The sequence below is a fragment of the Podarcis gaigeae genome (genome assembly GCF_964106915.1).
Source record: "Podarcis gaigeae genome assembly, chromosome: 13".
Taxonomy (NCBI): Eukaryota; Metazoa; Chordata; class Lepidosauria; order Squamata; family Lacertidae; genus Podarcis; species Podarcis gaigeae.
Window position 1 is genome coordinate 46,065,112 of NC_139689.1, and position 17,722 is coordinate 46,082,833.

General features: G+C 47.0%; 1 long non-coding RNA gene across 1 annotated transcript in view; it reads right to left on the reverse strand.

The window, feature by feature from the left end:
* Positions 1–17,722, reverse strand: part of LOC310830292 — a 313,780-nt gene that overhangs the window by 265,023 nt on the left and 31,035 nt on the right. Inside the window, exon 2 of the long non-coding RNA XR_014557549.1 lies at positions 8,477–8,718. This is a non-coding gene — a long non-coding RNA (uncharacterized lncRNA). The remainder of the gene's footprint in view (positions 1–8,476; positions 8,719–17,722) is intronic.

The window sequence follows — 17,722 nt, forward strand, 5'->3', positions numbered from 1 at the left end:
CATCATCACTGTAGCTGATGGGTTTGGGTGCCTGCAGGCAGGGACACTTGTCAGTTCATGTTTGCAGGATATTAAATAGCCCATACATTTCTCATAGAGATTCCCTCCCTGCCCCATGTCCCCACATTTTAACAACACTGGGGTCATTTCTGGGCTGTGTTGGAGCAGATTCTTGCTTTACTTCCATTAAAGGGGATATTCCGCCACAATTCTCTGCCCTGGATTCATTATGTGCTAATTGCAAGGATGCGGGTGGTGCTGTGGTCTAAACCACTAAGCCTCTATGGCTTGATGATTAGAAGGTCGGCAGTTCGAATCACTGGGATGGGGTGAGCTCCCGTTGCTCTGTCCCAGCTCCTGCCAACCTAGCAGTTTGAAAGCACGTCAAAGTGCAAGTAGATAAATAGGTACCGCCCTGGCAGGAAGATAAACAGCATTTCTGTGCACTCTGGTTTCCGTCACAGTGTCCCGTTGTGCCAAAAGCGGTTTAGTCCTGCTGGCCACATGACCTGGAAAACTGTCTGTGGACAAACGCTGGCTCCTTCGGCCTGAAAGCGAGATGAGCGCCGCAACCCCATAGTTGACTTTGACTGGACGTAACCATCCAGGAGTCCTTTACCTTAATTGCAAGGGGTTCCTACGTTTTGTCAGGTATCCCTTCGTGTAAAAGAAAAGAGAGAAATATGAAATGATTGCTGCTATTGTTCCTGAGGGGATTTTTCACACTTGCGGCAGGTTTCACCCAAATACATCCACCGACCTCTTACCCTGTAACTAGTTTATCTCATAGACTTTGCTATTGTTTATGATTGCTAGGGAAACATTGGATCGCTGCCTGGTAATATTGATTTACTTTGATTACAGACTGGTATCCATTTAAAGCTAACATGACTGGAACAATTATTTGGAATATCCTTTTTTTTCATATTGTAGTGTGCCAAGAAGCATTATCACCATCTCACCACAGGGCATTATCTTATCTCCAGGGCTATTTAATATCTATATGAAACTGCTGGGAGTAGTCATTAGGAGTTTTGGAGCAAAGTGCCATCTGAATCGAGAGAGGCCATGTAGTCCATGGGCCAGAGCCTGGATGCAGTGGTGAGATGGAGGAGGAAAACTAAGCTGAGCTTGATTCCTGGCAAGATGGAGGCACAGGGGGTAAATGTCCGCGAAATTGGTCAGTTGCACTTCCTCTTAAATAGCAGCCTGGCAGTCTGGGGGTGCTGCTGGATCCAACTTGGTCAACAGAAACCCAGTTGGCTTCCGTGGATTGCAGCACCTTTTCCTAGCTGCCACAGGTACAACAGCTACAAGAATTCCTGGCTCAGAATTGCTTGGCCACAGCAGATCATGCATTGGTTGCTTCAAGACTGCTATGTGGGGCTTCCCTTGTGTCCCAACTGGCACCCAGACCGATCAAATGCCTGTATTTTATAGTTCTCTGTTGTGAGTCGAGGCCCCGCTCCCCTCTTTGTGATGAAATAAGACACATGGACACAAGCATTTTAGGTTAATGGGCTAAAAAAGGCCACAACTTTATGGGTTACAGAATGTGAGTGGTATTGGCTTAGGCATTGGATCTGAACAGACTACAGTGGTACCTCAGGTTACATACGCTTCAGGTTACAGACTCTGCTAACCCAGAAATAGTGCTTCAGGTTAAGAATTTTGCTTCAGGATGAGAACAGAAATTGTGCTCCGGCGGCGCGGCGGCAGCAGGAGGCACCATTAGCTAAAGTGGTGCTTCAAGTTAAGAACAGTTTCAGGTTAAGTACAGACCTCCAGAAGGAATGAAGTACTTAGCTTGAGGTACCACTGTATACTTGACTCCTGCCCGCTCTGCAGGGAGTCACACAAGGGTTAATAACCTGTAGGGGGAGCTTTCCCCTGGAGTCACCGGAGGGTCATGCCATGGCCCTAGTCACCACCTGGGCATCGGACAGGAACCACGACCACCAGATTCCTTTAATGGAATACCCTTCAAGGGGAGGGGTAGGTGTTGTCTAACACACAACACATTTTCCAATGCCTAACCGCCAAACCTTACAAAGCTGTGACGATTTGCTACGAGGTAGGCGAAAAACCAAGTGGCTGGTGCCAATCTGCCAAGTGGAAAAAATTCCCACCAGGCTCCTTGGACAACCAAGGCAACCAACCGAAGTCCATAGCAAGGTCAGGTGCAAAAGCTAGAGGGAGGGTGGGAGGGAGGGTGGGTGATCTGAGGAAGCCGGAACAACAAGGCAGTGTTTGCGTCCCAGTGGCCATTTTTAAACAGCTAAGCCACGCCCCCTCCAGCTAGCTGGATTGGCTGGCTAGGGTGTGTGACGTGGGCACAGGACTTCAGTGATGCAGGGACCCGGCCACACACACCCTGCGAGGGCGGGAACACAACACCTCCCCTTGGGGAAGAGGAGAGGCTTTGTGAGTCGAGGCCCCACTCCCCGTTTTGTGATGAAATAAGACACATGGGCGGTCTATGTGGGGCTTCCCTTGTGTCCCAGCTGGCACCCAGACCGATGAAGACAAATGCCTGTATTTTATAGTTCTCTGTTAATGAATAATCCATCACAGCGGGTCCTAAGGCACAAGCGATCAATGGCAAAATTCCCTTGTAATGAGCTGCCCAAGCTGATCGTTACTGGCAGTGCTGTTGTTCTAGAAAAAGAGGCCCTGGAACTCACCACAAACACCTCCCTTGTTCTCTTACAATGGCAATGGTGCCCACCTGAGAGGTGACGGAACTGAGTTCCAGTGAGTTCTGACTGGGAAAAAAGCCCTGGACTGATCATTTGTACCAATCATAGGAAGTTGGAGGGGCAGAGAATTCCTGCCAACTATCCCCCTTAAAAACCCTTAGCTGCCATGTTCCATTCAAGTTGACGTTGTTGTTGTTGTTGTTGTTGTTGTTGTTGTTGTGGTTATACCACTCATAAGGTAAAGGTAAAGGGACCCCTGACCATTAGGTCCAGTCGTGGCCGACTCTGGGGTTGCGGCACTCATCTCACTTTATTGGCCAAGGGAGCCGGCGTACAGCTTCTGGGTCATGTGGCCAGCATGACTAAGCCACTTCTGGCGAACCAGAGCAGCGCATGGAAACGCCGTTTACCTTCCCGCCGGAGCGGTACCTATTTATCTACTTGCACTTTGATGTGCTTTCGAACTGGTAGGTTGGAGCTGGGTATCTGAAGAAGGTATCTGAAGAAGGTATCCTTCAGATACCTTGGTATCTGAAGAAGTGTGCATGCACACGAAAGCTCATACCAAGAACTAACTTAGTTGGTCTTTAAGGTGCTACTGGAAGGAATTTTTTTTGTTTTAACAGTTCTCCCCTTCATTCAGATGGTCCATCTTGGAGACCTATGGATTCCAAGGGGTTCCTGAATCCTCTGGGGCAGATCTGTGGCCCACGAGCTTCATTCAGGTACAGTGGTACCTCGGGTTATGTACTTAATTTGTTCCGGAGGTCCGTTCTTAACCTGAAATTGTTCTTAACCTGAAGCACCACTTTAGCTATTGGGGCCTCCTGTTGCCCCCGCGCTGCCGGAGCATTTCTGTTCTCATCCTGAAGCAAAGTTCTTAACCTGAAGCACTATTTCTGGGTTAGCGGAGTCTGTAACCTGAAGCGTATGTAACCTGAGGTACCACTGTAGTTCCATTCCGTGTCTGTTGAAATCACAAAACATGCAGGATCTGGTGCATGGCGCTACAATTGCTACGACAAGCAGAAAAATTATCCAGCAGTCCACCAAGACCTTCAGCAGTTCTCAAGTTGTCAGGGAGGGGAGGGTTTGGAACTGCTGCTCGGAGGGATTTTCTCAGCTGACACAGAATCGAAGAGTTGGAAGGGACCACGAGGGTCATCTAGTCCAACCCCCTGAGGTGCAGGATTCTTTTGCCCAAGTTGGGGCTCAAACCCATGTCCCTGGAATCCAGAGTCTCATGTTCTACTGGCTGAGCTATAGCTAATGCCCCTGTCAAAGCCCTAGTCACCCTTAGAGAACAAAAAGCAAGATATACTTCCTCTGAAGTAAAAGTTAACAAGCTTCTGCCGCAGAGCTGCATTGTATGGTGTTTGTATGAGGTGTGACCGGAAGGTTCGGTGAATGGTCACAGAAATTGGTCAGTGAGAAATGTTCGAACATACAATCGGCATCGGAAACCCACGAAATGCTCACAATTATGTACGGAGATGAAACTGTAACTCAAAAGATAGTGTACGAGTGGTTTAAGCGTTTCTGTGAAGGGCAGCAAACCATTGAAGATGACCCTCAGTCTGGCAGACCGTCAACAAGTAGAACAGTGGCAAATGCCAACAGAGTTTGTGAATTATTGATGCAGGATCAGCGTCCGTCTATCTGAATGATGGCGGAAGAATTGCATATTCCGCGTGAAATCATTCTTGAGGTTACTGAGTTGTCCCACACTCCATATTCTCCCAATCTGGCCCCACCAGATTTCTTTCTTTTTCCAAAACTGAATCTGCCCTGAAAGGGCACAGATTTCCCAACATTTCACATGCCCAATCTGCTGTGACGAGAGAACCGAAAGCAGTACGAAAAGAGGACTCCTCCAGAAGTTTCCAACTGTTCTATGAATGTTGTCAATGGTGCATTGTATCAGAGGGGGCCTACTTTGAAGGCCTGTAAGGTATGTATGTTCGAATATTTCTCGCTGTCCGATTTCTGTGACCATTCACTGAACTTTCCGGTCACACCTTGTATAATCTTAAAGCAATAAAATCTAAAAGAATATTTTTTTTTTAAGTATAGATGTACTTTATACTTTAGTTTTAAACACCCCAACATGGATCAATACTAGCTTAACTTGTAACTACCCATTAATTACAAGTGATCTGCTTTGTCTCATGATCTACCAGGACATTCGGAGAGGTAAATCTCCATCCTTGGGTTTATTTTTACACATACTTTGGTAATCACCAGATAGCAGAGGAAGGCATCATTCACCTCAACCCTGAAGAGCCCAGCTCATGTTTCATTAAGCCCCTTAATCTTGGCATTCCAGTTTCATCAAACAAAAACAGAGGGAGTGTACCAAATCAAAAGAGAGAGTCAGAGAATCATAAAATTGTAGAATTGGAAGGGACCCCAAGGATGTCAAAGAACTGGCATAATAAGGTCTGATACTGGATTATTTATTGAAATAAAATTAATGAAAAGAATAGGGAGAGTTTTCTCTGGATTGAAAGAGCCCTGGGCCAGGAATCAGAAACCCCACAAGGATGTAGGCAATAGATGCAGAAGCAGAAGGAAACCTACGTGTACTCCACGTTTTACCAAAACTAAAAGGTAGAATAACCATAACCATATGAGGATGATGCTCAAGATGATGGTGATGATTTTTTAAAAGGCTTCAATCTACTCTTCTCTCCCCCCCAAAGGTTGATTCTGTAATCTTAGGCAAGGCACTAAAAGTTCCAACCATTCGTGACCTGTAGAATGAATGCCAACAAAGGTCCATACAGTTAAAGCCATGGTTTTCCCAGTAGTGATGTATGGAAGTGAGAGCTGGACCATAAAGAAGGCTGATCGCCGAAGAATTGATGCTTTTGAATTATGGTGCTGGAGGAGACTCTTGAGAGTCCCATGGACTGCAAGAAGATCAAATGTATCCATTCTTAAGGAAATCAGCCCTGAGTGCTCACTGGAAGGACAGATCCTGAAGCTGAGGCTCCAATACTTTGGCCACCTCATGAGAAGAGAAGACTCTCTGGAAAAGTCCCTGATGTTGGGAAAGATGGAGGACACAAGAAGAAGAGGACGAGATGGTTGGACAGTGTTCTTGAAGCTAGAAACATGAGTCTGACCAAACTGCGGGAGGCAGTGGAATACAGAAGTGCCTGGCATGCTCTGGTCCATGGGGTCACAAAGAGTCGGACATGACTAAATGACTAAACAACAACAACAAGAAGAATGAAGCACTTTTCTACTGAACAGACCTCAGAAAGTCATTTTTTAAATTTTTCTTGTTTATTTGGAATATGGAGAGGGTCAGGGGGAGACGCCGACGTTGTTTTGGTCTATGGATTCGCTTACTAGGTGCCCTGTTGTCTTCCCAACCCAAACCTGATGAGGTCTATTTCTGTTATTTCTATAACTGCATCTATGCATATAAATTGGCATAAGGACCAGGCCATTATTTTCAGCAGGATTTCCCTGGAACTCAGTTCCGGCACATCTTATGAGAGAGCAAGGGAGACATTCACGGTGCATTCCGGCACCTCTTTCTCTAGAAAAATAGCACTGGCTATGGACCTGTGATGCAAATGGGTCTCTACACCCACAGCAGGCGCTGTGACTCTTCAACAGCCTTGAAATTTCCTATCAAATGTGGGCAGCAGGCTGAGCAGATGAACAGGTGTGCCCAATCTGTGAAGAGTAGGGCACCCAAGGAAGAGAGCCATTGACCTTATCTCCTTCCCTGCAGACCCACTTGATCACTCTGATTGACCCTTTCATCTTCCCACATACCCCACTTATTCACAACAACAGCCCAAACAACCCGCCCCTCTCTCCCCCAATCCATCACATTCACTTAACTCGTGAAACAGAGGAGATTAGATTTTATGATAAAAGCACCATGCATCCTGAACCACCCGGGTGCCCCAACTGAAGTCAGATCTACCACATCACACTGGTCAGTGTGATGCAGCAGCAAGCATGCTGGATATGTGTTGCAAGATCTGGGTTCAAATCTCCACACAACTGCAATGCACTGAAGATAGAGACCAATTGCCCTCGCTCAGTTCAACTAATCCCACATGAAACCAATGTAGCTGTTGCTCCACTGAAATTCTTCACTTTCCCCCCTTGCAAAACCCTGATATCACAGGCTTTGAATGGAGTTAGCCACTTCTCTCAGAAAAAAGTCAATTGTTGTTTTTGCTTTTGCATGGAGGTTTAAAACTCAACAGTGAAGATGAGGTGTGTTTTGTTCTGGATGTCAGGTCTGGTTTATTGAGGACCTGAAGTCAAGCTTTGGTTGGTAACTGGATCTGGAATCCTATGCATAGCATAAATCCTATCAACTCAATGAGATTTAAGAAGCCCAGCTGTGTACAGGGTTATGTCCTGGTTTTCAGATGTTTGAATGAGTTGATACCTAGATGTATCAATGGAGCATGCAGATGCTCTTTGTCTTCCAGCTGTCCCCCAGCAAGCCCTTTCTTGCGATAAGGATGGCATTAAAAGCAAGGTTTCCTAAACTAGTATTGTCTTCCAGGTGTTGCTAGACTACAGCTCCCATCATCTGTCCCTGGCTGGGGCTAGTGGGTATGTGATAGTATCTGGAGGGCACTCTGTGAGGTGAGTGGGGCTGAGAGACTTCAGAGAAGTGTGACTAGCCCAAGGTCACCCAGCAACTGCATGTGGAGGAGCAGGAAGCGAACCCGGTTCACCAGATTACGAGTCCACTGCTCTTAACCTCTACACCGCATGCAGCAGTATGCCTCTGAATACCAGAATCTGGGGACAAACAACTTGAAGAGGGCTGTTTCCTCTGTTCCCTGCTTCCTGTAGGAGATATGGTAGCCATCTTCAAAGATCTAAAGGGGTGTCCCATGGATGGTGAAGCAAGCTTGTTTTTGTCACAGTCTGGTTCACAGGCGATCCCCTGGCTGGGGACGTCAGGACCGGGGGCATGATGGTGGGGTGGGAGCAGGAATGGGAGTCCAGAAGCCAGGAGTCAGGAAGCTGAGGGTCTGAGGGTCAGGAAGCAAGGAGTCATGAAGTCAAGGGTCCAAGGATCAAGAAGCAAGGAGTCAAGGAACCAAACGCAGCAAGGCAGGGAACATGTTGCTGTGGCAAAGAGCCAAAGGGAAATGCTGACCTTATATCCCTTCCCGGCTCTTGCCACCAGGTGCTGTGAGTTACCAATTGGCCTCATCTGTGCAGCCGCGCCTTGCCTCTTCAGAGCAAACTTAGGAAGGCCCCAGTCCTGCAAAGTCCTACTGGTCACAGGGCCTGGCTCCTGCACACACTCCTGACAGTTTTCTCCTGCTCGGGAGGGTAGGAACTGAACCTATCTCCAAGAAATGAGATTCTGATGAAACACCAGGAAGAGCTAAGAGGTGCTCAACGGTGGAACAGACCACCTTGAAAGGTGATGGACTCTCCTTCCGTGGAGGTTTTGAAGCAGAGGTTGGATGACCACCCGTCACAGATGCTTTAGTTGAGATTCCTGCATTGCAGAGAGTTGGACCAGATGACCCTCAGGGTGCCTTCGAACTCTACAATTCTACGATGCTATCTTCCTATGACCAGTAGTGATGTATGGAAGTGAGAGCTGGACCATAAAGAAGGCTGATTGCCGAAGAATTGATGCTTTTGAATTATAGTGCTGGAGGAGACTCTTGAGAGTCCCATGGACTGCAAAAAGATCAAATCTATCCATTCTGAAGGAAATCAGCCCTGAGTGCTCACTGGAAGGACAGGTCCTGAAGCTGAGGCTCCAACACTTTGGCCACCTCATGAGAAGAGAAGACTCCCTGGAAAAGATCCTGATGTTGGGAAAGAATGAGGGCACAAGGAGAAGGGGATGACAGAGGACGAGATGGTTGGGCAGTGTTCTTGAAGCTACCAGCATGAGTTTGACCAAACTGCGGGAGGCAGTGGAAGACAGGAGTGCCTGGCGTGCTCTGGTCCATGGGGTCACGAAGAGTCGGACACAACTAAACGACTAAACAACAACAACAACTTCCTATGATGCTCATTTCTACAGGTGGTAGCTCTTGGACAAGATCTACAGCTAGGGGGAGACCCAGAATCTTTGCCCTCCAGTTTGTTGAGTGCAACAGTGAGGCCAACCTGTGAGCTTTCATCTATGGGGATGCCTCTTTGAGGCCCTTTGAAACATTCAGGCAAGACTTGGGTAGGCAGGTTGAGATTTGTCTCATCGTCGAGAGCTTTTCAAAATGCCAAACAAACATACGTATTATATAAGGGAAGCAAAGGAGCCTCTTTGCCCGCGGAAAAGTGATGATGACAGGCTGGGTGAAGAGAAAGAAGTGTCAGGAATTTGGGATGACTAAGTGGTAATTTTCCTTGGGAACTGGCCTCACCGGTTTGTTGGCTCTACCTTTCGCCACGACTGGGAGAACTCTCTTGCCGTGGCTTCCCACAATACCTTCCGGTTTTCCTCCGTTTGGCTTTTCTCGCGATGCAGAGCAGGTCCTCTTCAAAGAAGTGTGATCCGAAAAAGCAAAAAAATGGGGCACATTGCCCACAAAGAGGACACACATTTGCTTCAAAGCTGGCATATGCTAACAATGACTAGCTCTAGAGGCAAATATAGAGCTAATTGCTCTAAGATCAAACCTCTCCATTCTGAAGGAAATTAGCCCTGAGTGCTCACTGGAAGGACAGGTCCTCAAGCTGAGGCTCCAATATTTTGGCCACCTCATGAGAAGAGAAGACTCCCTGGAAAAGACCCTGATGTTGGGAAAGACTGAGGGCACAAGGAGAAGGGGACGACAGAGGACAAGATGGTTGGACAGTGTTCTCGAAGCTACCAACATGAGTTTGACCAAACTGCGGGAGGAGGTGGAAGACAGGAGTGCCTGGCGTGCTTTGGTCCATGGGGTCACGAAGAGTTGGACATGACTAAACAACTAAACAACACAACAACAACAACAACAACAAATGGAAGAATAGATCTCACTGTAGTAGTCTTCATGCTTGCTCAGTTTGCTGTCCAGGATTTAACTTCTTGGCTCCTGCTCTCCCTTTATGCCTCTCAGTCTAGAGCAGCCTTTCTCAACCTGTGGGGTCCCCAGATGTGGTTGGACTACAACTCCCATCACCCCTAGCTAGCAAGGCCAGAGCTCAGGGATGATGGGAGTTGTAGTCCAACAACATCTGGGGACCCACAGGTTGAGAAAGGCTGGTCTAGAGGATTTGGACCAGAGAGCCCATCAAACCGAGAATTGTCCTCTGACAGCTCTTCAAACAGAAGTGTGTCCTTTGTAAAGTAGGACATACAGTATGGTCACCCTACTTGAAAGCTGGCCTTTGGGAAACTGGTGGAATACGCTAAATTAGACAGTCTCTCGGAAAGGATTAAAGATAAGTCAAAGCAGGAGTTCATTTCAAACTGGGAACCTTTAAGGAATTACCTAAAGAATAATTGTTGTAACCTGAATATGGTAATAGCCTTTGAGTAATCTCTGTGAATAATTTAAATTAAAAGAGGAAAATAGGAAGATATAAATATTTTTATTGGCAATATATAGTCAAGTTGAGGCAATAAGTTGATTAGAGTGGAAAACAAATTGGGAAAGGACGGGTATATGTATCAAGTATATGTATCAAATGTATAGCAGGAAGACCTATATTCTTTTGTTGGAGTGTGTTTCGGAAAAAAATATTTTTAAATGTATAATAAGATGTGGGTGGTGCTGTGGGTTAAACCACAGAGCCTAGGACTTGCTGATCAGAAGGTTGGTGGTTCGAATCCCTGCAACGGGGTGAGCTCCCGTTGTTCAGTCCCTGCTCCTGCCAACTTAGCAGTTCGAAAGCACATCAAAGTGCAAGTAGATAAATAGGTACCGCTCTGGCAGGAAGGTAAACGGCATTTCCGTGCGCTGCTCTGGTTCACCAGAAGCGGCTTAGTCATGCCGGCCACATGACCCGGAAGCTGTACGCCGGCTCCCTCGGCCAATAAAGCGAGATGAGCGCCACAACCCCAGAGTCGGTCACGACTGGACCTAATGCTCAGGGGTCCCTTTACCTAAGGAAGATATGTCTTTGATGTATCAATGCAAGTATGGAAAATAAAGCCAGGAAGGAAGGAAGGAAGGAAGGAAGGAAGGAAGGAAGGAAGGAAGAAAGAAAGAAAGAAAGAAAGAAAGAAAGAAAGAAAGAAAGCAAGCTGGCCTTTGGGCTTCTGTGACATTAGTTAGCTGGAGCTGACCCCCAGACCTCATTTCCCTATGAGTTGAGCTAGCAGTGACACAGGGAAATTCAGTATTTGCATCACACAAGTGATATGGCTGTGATTCCCTACGCACTTCTATTTGTTTATGCTTGTTTCATCTTCATCATCTTGGCTCAGAAAAGAAGTCATATGAAATGGAATGTTTTTCCACTCCACCCAGGAGTCCCAGACCTGACGTGCAGTGGGCAGTTGGGTACCATGTTGACTAGGCAATGACAGAATCCCAATCCAGGCTGGCCAATCCAGCAACTCCCTACACTGGGAATGGGGAACTTGTGGCCTTCTTGACATTGGTGGACTACAACTCCCATCAGCCCCAAGCACTGCCCATGTGGCTGGAGCTGATGGGACTCCAGCAGCACCTATAATAATAATAATAGTAATAGTAATAGTAATAGTAATAGTAATAATAATAATAATAATAATAATAATAATAATAATAATAATAATAATTTATTATTTATATCCCACCCATCTGGCTGGGCTTCCCCAGCCACTTTGGGCGGCTTCCAACCAAATATTAAAATACAGTAATACATCAAACATTAAAAGCTTCCCTAAACAGGGCTGCCTTCAGATGTCTTCTAAAAGTTTGGTAGTTGTTGTTCTCTTTGACATCTGATGGGAGGGCGTTCCACAGGGCGGGTGCCACTACCGAAAAGGCCCTCTGCCTGGTTCCCTGTAATTTGGCTTCTCGCAGTGAGGGAACCGCCAGAAGGCCTTCGGCGCTGGACCTCAGTGTCCAGGTAGAACGATGGGGGTGGAGATGCTCCTTCAGATATACTGGACCAAGGCCGTTTAGGGCTTTACAGGTCAGCACCAACACTTTGAATTGTGCTCAGAAACGCCCCACGTTCCCCTTCCTTGTCCCACAAAATTGCTTCAGCTGATGTTACATGCCTGATCCCCTTGGGTTCTTGCTGTGGATTCTGGACCTGGTCCAAGCCCAGCATGTGATCTAGCCTCAGCGATCATCCCTCCTCACGGGACAGGCTCACATGGAGAAAGGCACTCAAGGTATGTAGGTCCCAGGCAATGCCCCAAGCCAGAGGCAGTGTTTGTTTTGCCTGGTAACAGGCAGTTAGATAATGAAAAGGTTTTGCCAGTTAGTAGATTACCCTCTCCACGTTACTAATTGGACACACCTAATGTTATTACAATTATTGCTAATCATTTATATGCTGACAGTGCCTAAAGTCAAAATCAGAGATATTTTTGGCGTTAGGACAGAACTAGGGATAAGCCCCGTAGAATTAATTGCATCAAAGACTTTGGCCAGAATTTCAGCCCACCACCTCGGTTGCGCAACAATAGCCTCAGCAGGGACTAGATCCGGCCCAGGGGCTTTGCCCGTTTTCAGGTCTAGTATCAAGTCCATTATCAGTTCTGGGTCGGTAGAGGGCCACAAAGGTAGATGGTCGGCTCGGAATTCCGAGAGTGAGTGGGATTCCTCTGCCAAAGAGAAATATTTACTCAAGAATTGTTCCCATGTGGGCGCAGGGATGAACTGGAGAAAAGAACAGCCATTTTCACTGCCCTCGACAAAAGTATTTACAGGCTGGCTATCAGAAAACTAGCCAATCTTCATGCTTTCTATTGTACTTCTCCTATTGCCTGTTCCGCCTTCATTATCTCTGCACAGGCCTGGTTGTAATCCGGATCAAATGGATTGAGTTTCAGAAATGCATTCAATGGATGCCAGTGTAATAAACAAAAATCTGCCCTTATTCCCTTATGGGGGACACAAGAGCCCTTATAGAGTCCTTTGTAGGTTCTCCATCGGTCAGAGAAAATAACAGAGGCCAACCAGAGACTATTGAGAAGCAAAGCAGCTAGTAAGCCTGATCTTTATTGACTGCTGCAACAGGGTGCTCCCCCACACACAGAAAAGGAGGAGGACCCAGAACCAAGATGTGCCTGCCCTTATATAGACATTTTAAATTGCCCGCCCTGCAGTCCAAGACCACCCCCAGATACATCATACTTACATCACAGAAAAGGCGGTCTACACCAGAAATCTGAGTGTGTTGTTTATCTGCTGTCTGGCAGGTTACCTGTTAATGGTCACTTGATTGGATTACCTGGGGAGCCTGGCCAGTTTTTTTTAATGATAAATACTTAGTTCCTGAGCCAGGTCACAGGCTCACCCTATTCATACACAGACATACCCTTAAGGCAGGATTTGTGAAGGAAAAGACAATGGGGAGGCTTTTCCATTTTCCCTTGACCTTGTAGAGAAATATTTGAGGTCAATTTGGGAGGGACAAAATGGTTTCAGGATTTTTTCTGTGGGGCTTCAGACATGTGGTTTATATATCTATGTATGTGCTATGTATATATGACCTTAAATTTTTTATTTCACCTGGGAAGTACAAACAGCTCTCAAGTGTTCACACAAGGTAGTTAGGATTTGTCACAGCCAGGGATGTAGTTCCTTTAGGCCAGGTGCAGATGTTGCTGAACCACATCTCCCATCAGCCCTAGCAAACACAGCCAATGGCCATCAATGATGGAAATTGTAATTAAGAATGGGTGGAGATGGCTGGATTTGTCATTGTTGTGTTACAGTGGTTTCCCCAGCATTGGGCATATTCTGCCATCTTCTGTTTTGTTTCCTGACCCAAGTGGATAAGGCTTAAAGTAAAACTAGTTGGGGGCAGACGGCTTTGACGGTGGGCGACGAATAGTAATGGCAGCATTGTAAATAGTGACAAATATAGGATTATGACATCCGTCATGTAATAGGTGATCTGGCCACCATCAGGAGAACTGAATACAATAACGCTATTTTTGAAAATCACCATACCAGGCTGAGATCATTGAAACGTGAAATGTCAACTCCAGCAGACCAAATCTGAGTTAGGGTAACATGTTCAAAAGATGAACAGGTATAGGGCGACAAACTACATCCCTAGCGGTAGTGTGCATGTCTTGCAAGTAACTGATCCCAGATCCTAGATCCAGTGTTTGGCATCTCCAGCTAAAGTGATCAGGGAGCAGCTGATATGAAAGAGTTGAGCCTGAGATCCTGGAGAGCTTCTGTTAACCAGAGCAGACAATACCAGGTGATTGATGAGTACAGAATGTCCTGAGGGATGAATTAACTCTTAATTGTCAAAAGTGCACTTACAAATTAGGGGAAGGCATGTCCATCAGTCCCACCTCTCTCAGCTGCCCCTAGGTGTGTACTTGATGAAGCAGCTGCTACAACAGAGAAACCCCATCCCTGACCTTGGCTTATGTATCTTCCCTATATTGGGTGCGGATGGCGCTGTGCTCTAAACCACTGAGTCTCTTGGGCCTGCCAATCGGAAGGTCAGCTGTTCGAATCCCCATGACAGAGTGAGCTCCCATTGCTCTGTCCCAGCTCCTGCCAACCTAGCAGTTCGAAAGCATGCCAGTGCAAGTAGAGAAATAGGTACCACTGTGGCGGGAAGGTAAACGGCATTTCCGTGCACTCTGGCTTCCGTCACGGTGTCCTGTTGTGCCAGAAGCAGTTTAGTCCTGCTGGCCACATGACCTGGAAAGCTGTCTGTGGACAAACACCGGCTCCCTTGGCCTGAAAGCAAGATGAGCGCCACAACCCCATAGTTGCCTTTGACTGGACTTAACCGTCCAGGGGTCCTTTACCTTTACCTATCTCCCCTATTCAAGTTGCATGCAGCAGGCAAAGACTGCCTGTCTCTGCTCCTTCCACTTCCTCCTCTTCTTTTTTTTAATAATAATAATTTTTATTAGTTTCCACTGCGATCCAATAATAGCCTCATTGTAACGATACCAATTTATAATACAATTATCAATACCAATCGTTCAAATACCAAATTATATAATTTAGATAAGGTGGGGCCCCGCGTGCTAGAATTGATGGCTTGATTATTTGCTTTATTTCTGCGTTCCAAAATCTTACTAATTTCCATTACACTCCAGTCATAATAATAATCCCTTATACAACAATTGCAATATTCGTGTTGACACATTCATTGATTTATAAAGCTACAAGTGAGGCACTCAAACTATATCCTTGTTCTTCCTGTGTGTGGCAATTATTGCATGGACAGGCGGAGACCCCCCCTCAACCCCAAGTTGGCTCCTGCGTGGAATAAAGACACACGACACTGTGTTATGGGGTTAAAATTGGGCATCTAGGAAACATCAGGGTTATCCAGAATGAGTGGGGATTGGACTGGTTCTGGAGAACGTCTGTTCAAGCAGAGAGCAGAGCCCGCCCCCCAGTTCGCTGCAACACTGGGGAGTATGGCCTCTCGGCATATGGCCAATGACTGCCCTCAAAACAACCCCTTTAACGGGGAACCCTGGGAACGCTGCCGCAGAGGGGGCATGGGTCACCACTTCACACATACACACACTTTTAGGGAAGACTAGAGGATTCGACCCAAGGCCTGGAACCGCCAAAGTTGTGACGTTTTGCTACAGGGAAGGCAAAGCCTGCCAATGCAGGAAAAGTCCTTTCCGGCCCTTTAACAACGACTGCATGATCACTGCAGATGGTGACAGCGGTCACGAAATTAAAAGATGCCTGCTTCTTGGGAGAAAAGCGATGACAAACCTAGACAGCATCTTAAAAAGCAGAGACATTACCTTGCCAACAAAAGTCCGTATAGTTCAAGCTATGGTTTTCCCAGTAGTGATGTATGGAAGTGAGAGCTGGACCACAAAGAAGGCTGATCGCCGAAGAATGGATGCTTTTGAATTATGGTGCTGGAGGAGACTCTTGAGAGTCCCATGGACTGCAAGAAGATCAAACCTATCCATTCTGAAGGAAATCAGCCCTGAGTGCTCACTGGAAGGACAGATCCTGAAGCTGAGGCTCCAATACTTTGGCCACCACATGAGAAGAGAAGACTCCCTGGAAAGACCCTGATGTTGGGAAAGACGGAGGGCACAAGGAGAAGGGGAGGACAGAGGACGAGATGGTTGGGTGGTGTTCTTGAAGCTACCAGCATGAGTTTGACCGAACTGTGGGAGGCAGGGGAAGACAGGAGTGCCTGGCCTGCTCTGGTCCATGGGGTCACGAAGAGTCGGACACGACTAAACGACTAAACAGCAACAACAACAACCAACAAAGGAAACATCCTATTTTCTAAATGTGAATCTTGCTTTCCATTTCACATGATTAGTTTTGAATGGGGAAATTGGGCAAAGTCTGAAGATCTATGGATATTTACTTCAGCTCCATGGTTACAGTTAGGAAACGCAACAAGGGATGGGACTACCGAAATGTGGTAAGGGTTTGACTCACCTGCAAAGCCTACGAAAGGACGCTTCATCCACCCCAGAGCCGTCTGAGTTGATGCAAATCTATGCATGTGGAGATAGCAGTAGACTGATAACCACAGAACTGGAGCACCCTGGACTTAAATTGGGACCGGCCTGTTCCACCTACGTTGTTGCAAGGTGAGGAGATGTTGGCATACACCACCCCCTAGGTTCCTTCATCGCTCTAGGGGTGAGACACCAACCCAACCATTTTGTGGTTCCTCTCAGGTGCCAACATGTCTTGGGCCAGCCCTGGGTACAGTCCTTTTTGAGATGAATGTTAAGAACATAGGCAGAGCTCTGTTGGGTCAGACCAGCAGCTTCCAGGTGCACATGAGAAGCCAACAAGCAAGACCTGAGAACAATAACCCTCTACCCCTCATTTCCCCCAGTAATGGGCATACTGCCTTTGATACGGTTGGTACGATGACTAAGTGTCATGGGCTGGTTGGAAGCAGAGGAATGGTGGGAGGAACCAGCTGGGGACCCACCAAGGGAAGAAGGTTCAGAGCCTGGGGACTGGTGGTGAGATGATGAGTGGTCACACTGGAAAGAGGAGGAGTCAGAAGCTGAAGGAGTAACAGGGCTTAGTTTGCAGAGACGATCTGTAGCAGAGAGAAGTCCAGAATTGGAGGCAGAAGTCAAAACCGGTGAGTGAGAGGGAGGCGAAGAGGCAGAAGAGTTTGGATTTGGATTTGATATCCGGCTTTATCACTACCCGAAGGAGTCTCAAAGCGGCTAACATTCTTCTTTCCCTTCCTCCTGCACAGCAAACACTCTGCGAGGTGAATGGGGCTGAGAGACTTCAAAGAAGTGTGACTGGCCCAAGGTCACCCAGCAGCTGCATGTGGAGGAGCGGGGAAGCGAACCCCGTTCACCAGATTACGAGTCCACCGCTCTTAACCACTACACCACACTGGCTCCAGTGGGCAGAGATGAGTCAGGCTGGTAAAGTGTCTCCCCCTCTTGCTGTGACAAGCTCCCCTCCTCACTTGTCTCCCAGACCAGAAGAGGGCTGAAATGGATGGAGCAGTGGCACGCTGCACGCAGGCACAGTCTCTGATGGCTTGAGGAAAGCCTCAGAGAAGAGGGGACTTAGACGGTTGTGGGGAGGTGGGAACTTTCAGTCTCGGCAACCAGTTCATAGGATCAGACCTACCTGAGAAGAGCTGCTGCGCTCATTAGGTCTGACGCTCGGCCAAGTCTTCAAAGATTGTGTTTTTGCTAATAAAGAGTTAGCTCCAACTTTGAGCAGTGTGATTTACTGCCGGCTCGCTCTTTGACAATAGCCTTATCTGCCATAAAATGGTTGTTGCCATGGGAATTGCTCAAGAGAACTTCCTAATGGATTGGTTCCCATATTCCAAATTCCATTGTTATGTACTGAGTTGAATAGGATCCAAAATGCCGCAGTCTGATTGGTCCTAGAACAATAGAATTCGGAATGCAGCAGCCTGATTGGTCCTAGAACAATGCAGCAGTATGATTGGTC